Here is a 12,935-nt window from a genome sequence, read left to right on the forward strand (position 1 = left end):
AATTGTTGAAAAAATTAAAAATAAAAAACATATTTTATTTACAAAAAGGAAATACATTTATAAGGAAAAAACATAAAAAAACAAGTAAGCAAAGGCTATAGTCGTGCGGTGATACCCTACGTGATACCCTACAACACTACAATATGTTAGAAGCGCCCTCATGTTCAAATCCATTTTGGAAGATTTCCCTTTTGAAATTATGTCACGGAGCACTGCGCAGATATTACCCTCAGCATTTTGACCGGGGACATTTTCCCATTATTTTTGCACTCCATCGTGCTGTTAGTTTTTGTGGTCCATTTTACGGCTAAATATAATCCAATGGTCATCCAAAATGCTAGAATTCTTCCCTGTGCTTAACTATCTTCTCAGGCGTATCGATTGGCTTCAATTGTGTGATCAGGAATTTTTTTTCTGTTTTTGGTTCATTTGAACCCCTAAATATTTTGCGATCGTCTCCAAAAGCAAAATGCCCATCTGTGTCTTCAAATTTAGACTCATCTATATGATTTGCTTGTCTACGATATTTGGCTATATTCATCAACGAAATTAGCACAAAAAAAAAAAAAAAAAAAAAAAACAGAAGTTCGCCTATTGTGTATTTCGGATATCGCCTGTAAGAAATGTTGGTATTTTTGCACACAAAAGTAGTGGTCCATTTTAGCGGCTGTCTTAAATTCTATCTTCATGCGAAATTTCGTGTCCTTTTGTTTCTATTTGTGGCCTTTATAAAGGCTGCAAAATCAGGAACATTTTGAGTTGCTGGTCCATTTAACTAACCCTACCTTTGTGAAAAAATTCGTGAGGATCGAATGATAAATAATAACCCCAACCTGTGTTGTAAAGTGAAAAAATATTACAAAATATACACTTCAATATTATAAGTCACTTTGAAAAAATCGCATGCGATAAAAAATATGAAAAAATAAAAAAATGTCACAAAATACTACAAAATATATTTTAACATCATTATTGGCATCATTTTACGTATTTTTTATTAGAGTTTATTCCTTTGTGCCAAGAGGGCATTCTGAATTGACAAAATTTGTCAAAATCGCTCCAGCCATTCTGGAGATATAAGCATTTTAGCTAACATCCCCTTCCTTTGTATATATACATTGTATATATTTCGCTATATATATCCGATATTTTTACTATCGGCATCTACGTAACTGTCAGAATTGCCCTTTTCGTCTATTTGAGACTTCACAGGCATTAAAAAATTCGCGGTTTAATGGAAAATTTGGCTTTTATTTATCACAAATGCTATGGCCTATTTCAACCACTAAATATTACCCGATGACCATCAAAATTGGAAAGCTTCTGTCCAGCCCAAAGCTCTAGCCCCATGCAAACTTTCGCTTCGATTGGTCTATAATTGTGACCTGTTGAGCAACTGCAAAATCAGGATTTTTTCAGTTTTTGGTCCATTTTAACACCTAAATACTATGCGATCATCTTCAAAAGAAATAGGGTTCTATTCTGACCCTAACCCCACCTACATATTAAATTTCGGGAAAATCGGACCATAATTGCGACCTGTAGAGTGATTACAAATTAACATGGACAGACGGACAGACGGACGGACGGACGGACGGACATACATAGCTAGATCGACTCAGCTCGGCGAGATAGGAGGATCCATATATACTTTCCTATGTGGGAAATCAATATTTCGTGGTCTTACATAATTTTTGGCCCAATCAAACTTATAATACCCCCAACACAAAATGTTGTAGGGTATTATAATATAAAAAATAATCAGGGTCAAATAATTCTAACGTTAAGGTCATATTTAAATTAGGTCCTTTGTTCATTGAAAAGAAAAATTATTAAAAACCACATTTGGTGTTGCTCTGTCTCTTGAAAACATATTGTTTAAAAATCCACTTTAGATAGTCCTTTAGTCTTTGTACTATTGGGTGTTGAGTCATTACGAAATTTACACAATTCCGGTGAATAATGTCGCTGAAATCATCAAAATATCGAATATAGGGAGATAGAGTTACGAAGACCTAGATCTGCATAAGCAATTTTCTGTCGCAGACTGTAGACATTAGAAACCTCAATAAGAAATTTGAAACAATTCCGTTAAATAATGTCACTGAAATACCGAATATAGGGAGGTGGAATCATTAAAATAGTGAATATAAGACCTATATAGCCCTTTTTCAATACCAAAAGTCCTGCAGACAAAACACACATTTTAGTAAAAGTTTATCAACCTACTTTAAGTCGTTCGGAAGCTAGAGTGTTTTCCACAGTCGGACGGACAGACAAAGAGACAGTCATTAATGTTGACCAAAAATAAAGGGAGAGACAAAAAAAAAAACAACATCAGTAGAAATGGTTCGAATAGTAAAGCAAAGATTTGATCGAAACCCCCGTCGTATTGGCCGAAAAATGGCTTGTGAGCTGAACATATCACAATATATCATTCGGCAAACATTGAAAAATGAGCTCAGGGTAAAGCCATTGCATTTCCAAAAAGTGCAAGAACTTGCACCGAAACAGAAAGAAAATAGACTCAAAAGAGCTAAAGAGTTGCTTCGCTTGGCCGAATGTGGTGAACTGCCGAATTTGGTTTTCTCCGATGGGAAAACATTCATTGTCCAGCAGTTTGTTTACTTGTCAAAGATGTCAGCTGAAAATGTGAACCTTCGGTTGGCCACCAGAACTCAAGCGCCGGCCATGGTGATGAGTGATGGTGGGGGCCGCCATAACAGCCGATAGTCGCTCTCTGCTCGTACTAATCGACCGTGGCATCAGAATAAATGCCGAATATTATCGCGAAAATATTCTGAAGAGTGTTTTAAAACCTTGAGCACGCAAACATTTTGGCCGCAGGCCAGAACATTCCAACAGGACTCAGCACCATCGCACTCAGCACGCGCCACCCTAAAATGGTTACTAAATGAGGTTCCTCGCTTCAGTTTCTGCGCACAATGACCACCAAAATCTCCGGATACCAATCCGTTGGACTATTGTGTTTGGAGTATTTTGGAAAGCAAGGTTGGCACTAAAAAATACCAAAGTGTTGATCACCTCAAGCAAGCGCTTCGTCGGGAATGGGCCAAAATACCGTACAGAGCAACATTCGGGCAGCATGTGACGGTTTCATTGGCCGTTTGAAGGCCATAATTCGTATCAAAAGTGACCAATTCCAACAAATCTAAACACATTTAAAAATTTGATGTTATTTCCAACATTTTTTGCTTTTATTCAATAAAATTAAAAAAAAAAAACAAGTAAGCAAAGGCTATAGTCGTGCGGGGCCGACCATGTGATACCCCACAACACTACAATATGTTGGAAGCCCCCTTATATCCAGATAGATTTTGGAAGATTTCGCTTTTGAAATTATGTCACGGAGCATTGGCCTGACCAGGGATATTTGCCCAACATTTAAGCACTCCGTCATGCTGTTAGTTGTTGTGGTCCATTTTCCATCCAAAATGCTAGAATCCTTCCCTGTCATTAACTCTCTTCTCAGGCATGTTGATTGGCTTCAATTGTGTGATTAGGAAATGTTTTTCTGTTTTTGTTTCATTTTAACCGCTCTATTTCTCTAAATTTAAACTCATCTATATGATTTGCTTGTCACGATATTTGGCTAAATTCGTCAACGAAATCAGCATAGAAAAGCCAGAAATTTAAGCTTTTGTGTATTTCGGATATCGCCTGTAAGTAATGCTGGCATTTTTTCACACAAAAGTAGTGGTCCATTCTACTCGCTGTCCTAAACTCTAACTCCATGCGACATCCCGTGTCCTTTGGTTTCCATTTGTGACCTTTATAACGGCTCCAAAATCAGGAACATTTTTAGTTGTTAGTCCATTTCAAGCCCCAAATATATTGCGGACATCTTTAAAACCAATAGGCCTATCTCTTCTGAGTTTTACCCTACCCTTGGGAAAAATTTTGTGAGGATCGGACGATTATTGGAATCTGCATATAAAAACCCCAACCTCTGTTGTAAGGTGAAAAAATATTACAAAATATCCACTTCAATACTATAAGTCAAATTGAAAAAATCGCATGCGAAAAAATAAAAAAACATATCACAAAATACTACAATATCTATATTAACATCTTTATTGGCATATTTTTCTGCGTTTTTTTAGATTTTATTCTTTCATGTCAAGAGAGCATTCTGAATTGATAAAATTTGTCAAAATCGGTCCAGCCATTCTTGAGATATAAGCATTCTAACTAACATCCCCTTCCTTTGTATATACACATTGTAGATATGTCGCTATATATAACCGATATAAGTATTATCGGCATCTACGTAACGGTCAGAATTGACCTGTTCGTCTATTTGTGATTTCGCCGGGATTAAAAATATTCACACAAATGTTGTGGACTATTTCACCTACTAAATATTACCCGATGACCATCAAAATTGGAAGGCTTCTGCCCAGCCCTAAGATCTAGCCCGTTGCTAACTTCCGCTTTGATTGGTCTACAATTGCGACCTTAGAGCAACTGCAAAATCAGGATTTTTTCAGTTTTTGGTCCATTTCAACCCCTAAATATTATGCGATCGTCTCCAAAAGAAATAGGGTTCTATTCTGACCCTAGCCCCACCTCCATTTTAAATTTCGCGAAGATCGGGCCATAATTGCGACCTGTAGAGTGATTACAAATTCACATGAACAGACGTACAGACGGACGGACGGACATACCTAGCTAGATCGACTCAGCTCGGCGAGATAGGAAGATCCATATATACTTTTCTATGTGGGAAACCAATATTTCGAGGTGTTACATAAATTCTGGCCCAATCAAACTTATAATACCCCCAACACATAGTGTTGTAGGGTATAAAAACAAGGAAAAAATAGTAAAATCGGCCGGGTCGAACTTTGAATACCCTCCACCATTTGGGACGAATTAAGAAATTTTCAAAAAAAAAAAAATAATAATAATAATAATAATAATAAAATAAATAAAATAAAATAAAATCTATTAACAATTCTGTTAAAATCTTAATAATACCGAATATGGGAAGGTGCCGATATATGGGGCTACACATATATCGTGAACTTTTATAGACAATTCCCTTCCAGGGGGTAAAGTACTTACAAAATGTCATTGAAAAATGTGGCTAAAATCATCAAAATACTGAATATCGTGTGGTTCCGTAAGGATACACTATAGTGGACCTATATAGACAATTCTCTGTTATGTGGTAAAGTGCTCATAAAGAACTCCTTGTGAACAATTGTACACAATTCGATTGAAAAATGTGGCGGCTGACGAAAGACAGATCTGTTCAAAATTTTAGCTTCCTATTTTAATTCTTGTTGAATGTAGCGTGATTACAAGAGACGGACAGACGGACGGACAGAGCTAAATCGTCTTAGAATTTAACGTTGATCAAGAATATATATGCTTTGTTGGGTCTAAAATTATTATTTCGATGAGTTACAAACGGAACGACGAACTTAATATACCCTTCATACTATGTATGTTGGAGAGTATAAAAATGTAAAAATGATGATATTTGACTTTGTTGGATTTTTTTTTGTCTCACCCTCTATATGGGGCTTATACCTAAACGTGGGTCATTATAGCCCATTCTCAATACCAAAAGATCTGAAGGCGAAACACACATTTGAGTTAAATTTTATCTACTTGCTTCAAGTAAATAAATATTTTTTGGTAAGGGTATATTTCGAGTTGTTGCAAGCGGAATGACACACTTAATATACCCTTCATACAATGATGGAGTGCATAAAAATATGAAATACCAGCTAAAATAATGTCAAATGAAAAACAATTATGGGGAATATTTTCACATTTTATTTTCATAGAAAACTAATATAGTCACAAGGTTTTATTTTTATCCTGCGGCATGCTGTGCAAATGAAGGAAGCAGTTCCACTTTTTTGATATCCATGGCGCAAAATGGAATGGAAGTGGGGAAGATAGTTTTTTTTTTGTTTTTTTTTTCTCCCTTCAAAATCACATGTCGAAGACCAATATTTCAATATGCAATGCATTGGCATAAAATAAAAAAAAAAAAAACATTGCATCCTCCCCATACAACCAGAAGACCATAACAATGCATTCAGGCGGTCTTATGGCAAATACAATGAACCGTCGCCATTGGCCTCAACTTTTTCACGCCTTACCCTTTATTTGCCCTAAGGATATCATTTTGCCATTCATCTGGTCGTTTAATTATACTTAAACATTATTTTCGCCCCGAAGTATAAAAATATTGTTAATGTGTCACCGTTAATATTAATTAACATAAATCGATAGCATTTAACGGTTAATGCCGGCATAAATGCATTAAGATTTCCGTTAATGAAATGTTATTGTTGGTCCGTTGTTTTGTGTATTCATTTTTTTTTGCCATTCATTAAATGCATTTTTGTTCGATTTCGAAGAAAAATTAACGCATACAAATGTAATTACATCTCATTACAGTCGCATATTAAAATTTATATTGTGGCTGGCTGCGATAATGAATGGTTGGCAGGTAGGAAGTGCACGTATTCGAATTTTTCATAACGATAATTGAGAATTTTTAATTTCGTGGGTTTTTTAATAACAAAATGTTTAAAGATTATTTTGTATGTGTGCGTGTAGATATTGTAAAGATATGACTTCACAGGAGGCCAAAGTCTCTTTAAATAAGTTTATTTAATATGACGTATGAGCAACGGACAACAGTTAGAGTGTGTTAAGTATACGTCGTGAAAAAGGTTCGCTCATTTTTCATCGTTTGTTGCAAAACACTGACACGACTGACAGAATAGGCATTCAGATGCAAATGTAAGAGAGTTGTATTAGCCTTTGGAAATTGCGGTGTCTTTTGAACCCAAAAACCCTAAAGTGTTTTCTGCGGGTTTAATGTGGTTTTCTTTAGCAAGAATAGTATGGAGGATGTATGATTGATGATTTTTGTTCAATATTAAGATCTGGTATACCTAATTCGACTTTTGCTCAATCGACCTTAAGCACTGAAAATCTAAATTCAGATGTCGAGTCTGCAAATTCTAAAAATTCTAAAAATAAGAATTTTAGAAATCGATATAAAACTCCACGATGATTGATTTTGCAATAGAACATATAGGATTTGTTTTTGGGGGTTGATCCGGGTTCAAATTCTTATTAAATATGATTGAATTTCGCAGCTCTGATTATGAACTGCTACATATGGATGGATGGATGGATGGCATTATGTGTGTTGGGAAGTAGCCCAGAATACATTTGAGTTGCCAGGCCTAACTATTGGTTTTGATTGATTTTCCATAACCATATCAAAAGCCCCATATAAAAATTTCCCTAAGTTTTATGAGCAACTTTTTTTTCAGGTCCATGTCCATGTCCATGTTAATCTTTAATCACGCTACAGATCAGAATTATGGCCCGATCCTCAGGAAATTAAAAATTTAGGTGGGGTTATGGTCAGAATAGAAGCATATTGCTTTTGGAGATGATCGCATAATATGTAGGGATTGAAATGGAACAAAAACTGAAAAAATCTTGACTTTGCAGTTGCTCTACAGGTCGAAATTATAGACAAATCGACGCAAAAGTTAGCATGGCGCTAGAGCTTAAGTCTGGGTAGAAGCCTTCCAATTTTTATGGTCATCTGGCAATATTTAGTGGGTGAAATAGACCATATTATTTGTGTTAAATAAAAGTCCAATTTTCCATTGAACCGCGAATATTTTTAATCCCGGCGAAATCACAAATAGACGAACAAGTTCAATTCTGACCATTACGTAAATAGTATTGAGAATGTATTAAGTTCATCATTCCGTTTGTAACTCATCGAAATATTAATTTTAGACATAACACAGTATATATATTCTTGTTGAGCGAAAAAAATTTAAGGTGATTTGGCCCTGTCCGTCCGCCTGTCTGTCTGTTGTAATCACGCTAGAGTCAAAACGGATTAGGTGAGGAAGCTAAAATTTTGCACAAATCAGTATTTTATCTGCAGGCAAGTCAAGTTAGGACATGAGCTAAATCGGTCCACCAGATCGTATAGCCCCCATATTGTCCGATATTCGGCATTTTGATTTCTGCCAGATTTTTTAATTGAACTGTAGGAAATTTTACACAAGGAGTTGCTTCTGAGTAGTTTTTTCCCTTTTTGGGAGTATATAGGTCCACGATATAGTATATCCCCAATATAACGGTACCCCCGACATTCGGTATTTGGCCATTTTAACGACATTTTTCCGGAACTGTTTCAAATTTCGTATTTAAAGTTCGTAATGGGTACCATAGGCTATAACAAAAATTGCGTGTGCAAGACCACGTCTTCATATGGCCCCATATACCTATTCCTCCCAATATTCGGTATTTTAATGATTTTAGGGACATTATTCATCAGAATTGTTATACCCTACAACACTATGTGTTGGGGGTATTATAAGTTTGATTGGGCCAAAAATTATGTAACACCACGAAATATTGGTTTCCCACATAGGAAAGTATATATGGATCTTCCTAGCTCGCCGAGCTGAGTCGATCTAGCTCTGTATGTCCGTCCGTCCGCCTGTCCGTCTGTCCATGTTAATTTGTAATCACTCTACAGGTCGCAATTATGGCCCGATTCTCACGAAATTGAAAATGGAGGTGGGGTTAAGGTCAGAATAGAACCCTATTTCTTTTGGAGATGATCGCATAATATTTAGGGGTAGAACGGAACCAAAAACTGAAAAAATTCCTGATTTTGCAGTTGCTCTACAGGTCGCAATTATAGACCAATAAGTGCGGAAGCTAGCATGGGGCTAGAGCTTAGGGCTGGGCAGAAGCCTTCCAATTTTGATGGTCATCGGGTAATATTTAGTGGGTGAAAGAGGCCACAACAATTGCGATAAAATTTTCCATTAAACCGCAAATATTTTTAATCCCGGCGAAATCACAAATAGACGAACAGGTCAATTCTGACCGTTTCGTAGATGCCGATAGTAAATATATCGGTTATATATAGAGAAATATATACAATGTATATATAGAAGGAAGGGGATGATGCTTATATCTCAAGAATGGCTAGACCGATTTCGGCAAATTTCGTCAATTCAGAATGCCCTCTTGACATAAAAATATAAAATCTAAAAAAATCGCATAAAAAGATGTCTATTATAATGTTATTATAGATTTTGTAGAATGTTGTGACATTTTTTTTATTTTTTCATATTTGTTATCGCATGCGATTTTTTCAATTTGACTTATAATATTTTGTAATATTTTTTCACCTTACAACACAGGTTGGGATATTATATAATTTTTACAAATATCGTCCGATCATCACGACAATTTTGACAAGGGCACGGTTGGGCTCAGAAGAGCTAGGCCTATTGTTTTCTAAGACGTCCGCAATATATTTAGGGGTTGAAATGGACCAACAACTAAAAAATTGTCCCGATTTTGTAGCCATTATAAAGGTCACAAATAGAAACCAAAGGACACGAATTTTCGCATAAAGTTAGAGTTTAAGACAGCAGGTAGAATGGACCACTACTTTTGTGGGAAGAAATACCAACATTTCCATTCTATCGAAACACTGAAAATAACTTACAGGCAATATTCAAAATACACAAGAGGCGAATTTTTGGCTTTTTTATGCTGATTTTGTTGAAGAATATAGTCAATTGTCATAGACATCAAATCATATAGAAGAGTCTAAATTTAGAGACACAGATGGGCCTGTTCCTTTTGGAGATGATCGCAAAATATAACCCAAAACAGAAAAAAATCCTGTTCACACAATTGAAGCCAATTGACGCGCCTGAGAAGAGAGTTAATGACAGGGAAAAGTTCTAGCATTTTGGATGACCATTAAATTATATTTAGCTGTAAAATGGAGCGCAACGACTAACAGCACGAATGAGTGCGTAAATATTGGGCAAATGCCCCTAGGCAAAATACTAAGGGTAATATCTGGGCAGTGTTCCGTGACGTAATTTCAAAAGCGAAATCTTTCAAAATGGATTTGGACATAAGGGGGCTTCTAACATATTGCAGTGTTGTAGGGTATCATATGGTCGGCCCCGCACGACTACAGCCTTTGCTTACTTGTTTAAAATTTCTTACCTGAAGCTCGTAATGGGTAATATGGGTTATACAATTTACTTATGTAGGACCACGTCTTCTTGAAGCCACCATATAACGGTTTTTCTTTCAGCGGTATTTTTTGGAGCTTTTTCAAGATCCTTCAAAATGGTAGAGGGTATTAAAAGTACGAACTTAGCTGCTGGTTTACTTGTTTATACCCTTCAAAATTTGAACGGATAATGTTTAAAGGGGGAAATGGAAAAAAATCCAAAAAACATCGAATATTCTTTACCACGGAAAAAAACTCTTGACAGGAAAGGATAACATCTAAAAAATCTCGTAAAAATGCTCATAAAAATGTGATAATTATGCAGTATGTCGTATGGCTAGAGAGGTAACGGCTTGAGACACTAGGTATCTTTGGACCAAATCCGTTTATGGATATTTGGAGTCGATCTAACGATATCCGTCCGTCCGTCTGCATTGTGAAAGATAACTCTCGAAGGGAATATCCGATATGGTCCGAACTTCGTATATCGTTATATTATTATCCAACTTAGTAGTATCTTCACCACAAAGAAGGTCGACATTTCCAATATAATATTTTACTGCACAGAAAAAGCAAAGGTAGCCCGATTTACTCCTACTTTGAATCGGTGCTAGGTCGGGTGCGATAATGGGCATCAAGTACCTCTACCACAAAGAGTCAAAATATTGAATAATTATAACTCTTATAAAATGTGATATAAAAGTTCAATTGTCCTCAAATTACTTACATCCCATTATTTCTACTAACACTAGATTTGTTATGAAGATGGGATATATTGGTCCACTCATTCTGGTACTTTCCCCAAGAATGGCAACAATTTTGAATATCCATGAAACTAATACAAAGCGAAATTCACACTTGTTACACCTTAATATTTCTATCAACAAAAGAGCTGCTATAACGGTGGTAGATATCGCACCATTTCTTCTGGCACCTACCCCACAAAGGGCCAAAGTTTTGAATAACCCAAGCGATCATCAAATCCAGATGTGTGTAATTTGAAGATAATCGGACTCTTACGTCACATATTATAGGAGTTACAATAATTTTAAATTTTGATCCTTTGTGATTTCGATCCTTTTGTGATTTTGATACTTGGTGGATATTGTCCATTTTTGTACCTGAATTAGCACTGATTCCTATCTCGCCGCGCTGAGTCGATCTAGCTATGTATGTCCGTCTGTCCGTCTGTCCATGTTAATTTGTAATCACTCTACAGGTCGCAATTATGGCCCGATCTTCACGAAATTTAGAGTGTAGGTGGGGTTAAGCTCAGAATAGAACCCTATTTCTTTTGGAGATGATCGTATAATATTTAAGGGTTGAAATAGACCAAAAACTGAAAAAAATCCTGATTTTGCAGTTGCTCTACAGGTCGCAATTATAGACAAATCGAAGCGGAAGTCAGCATGGGGCTAGAGCATAGGGGCAGAAGCCTTCCAATTTTGATGGTCATGGGGTAATATTTAGAGGGTGAAATATGCTACAACATTTATGCTAAATAAAAGTCAAATTTTTCCATTAAACCGCGAACATTTTTAATCCCGGCGAAATCACAAATAGACGAACAGGTCAATTCTGACCGTTACGTAGATGCCCATAGTAAATATATCGGATATTTTTAGCGAAATATATAAATTGTGTGTATACAAAGGAAAGGGATGTTTGCTAGAATGCTTATATCTCAAGAATGGCTGTACCGATTTTGACAAATTTTGTCAATTCAGAATGCCCTCTTTGCATAAAAGAATAAAATCTAAAAAAAAAAAACGCATAAAAAGTTGCCAGTAATGATGTTAATATAGATGTTGTAGTATTTTGCGGCATTTTTTAATTTTTTCATATTTTTTCTCGTATGCGATTTTTTCAATTTGACTTATTATATTGAAGTACACATTTTGTAATATTTTTTCACCTCACAACACAGGTTGGGGTTATTATATACAGATTGCAATTATCGTCCGATCTTCACGAAAATTGTCATAAGGGAAGGGTTAGGCTCTGAAGGGCTAGGCCTATTGTTTTTATAGAAGACCGCAATACATTTAGTTGGACCAACAACTAAAAATGTTCCTGATTATGCATCCGTTATAAAGGCCACAAATAGAAACCAAATGACACGAAATGTCGCATGAGGTTAGAGTTTAGGACAGCGGGTTGAATGGGCCACTACTTTTGTGTTAAAAAAAACAACATTTCCATTCTACCAAAACGCTAAAAATAACTTACACGCGATATCCAAAATGCACAAAAGGCGGACTTCTGGCTTTTTATGCTGATTTCGTTGACAAATATAGCCAAATATCGTAGAGGAGATTAGTCTAAATTTAGCAATACAGTGGAACCTCTTGCATTTGGAGATGATCGCAAAATATTTAGGGGTTCAAATGAATCAAAAACAGAAAATTTTTCTGATCACACAATTGAAACCAATCGACACGGAATTTTGCCTGAGAAGAGGGTTAAGGACAGGGAAGAACTCTAGCATTTTGGATGACCACTGGATTGTATTTGGCTGTAGAATGGACCACAACAACTAACAACAGACGGAGTGCGTAAATATTGGGCATATGCCCTTGGATAAAAAGCTAAGGGTAATATCTGAGCAATGCTTTATTAACATATAGTGTTGTAGGGTATCACATGGTCGGCCCCGCACGACTGTAGCCTTTGCTTACTTGTTTTTTTTTTTAATGTCGACCTTTTGAGGGAGAGTTACCGAACTAAATCTAGTTCTTGACAATAAATTAAATAAAGCTTGACAATGATATTAAAATGTACCAAGTTTGGACCAAATCGGATACTCCCTTCGAGAGTTATCGTGCGCACCAGTCAGACAGACAGGCAGACATCGCTT

The 12,935-nt window shown here is 36.1% G+C and overlaps 1 protein-coding gene across 1 annotated transcript in view; it reads left to right on the forward strand.

Moving 5' to 3' along the window:
* Positions 1-12,935, forward strand: part of LOC101895015 (cyclic nucleotide-gated cation channel beta-3) — a 122,133-nt gene that overhangs the window by 94,690 nt on the left and 14,508 nt on the right. The gene's annotated exons all lie outside the window — the stretch shown is intronic.

The sequence above is a fragment of the Musca domestica genome, unplaced genomic scaffold (genome assembly GCF_030504385.1).
Source record: "Musca domestica strain aabys unplaced genomic scaffold, Musca_domestica.polishedcontigs.V.1.1 35, whole genome shotgun sequence".
Lineage (NCBI taxonomy): Eukaryota > Metazoa > Arthropoda > Insecta > Diptera > Muscidae > Musca > Musca domestica.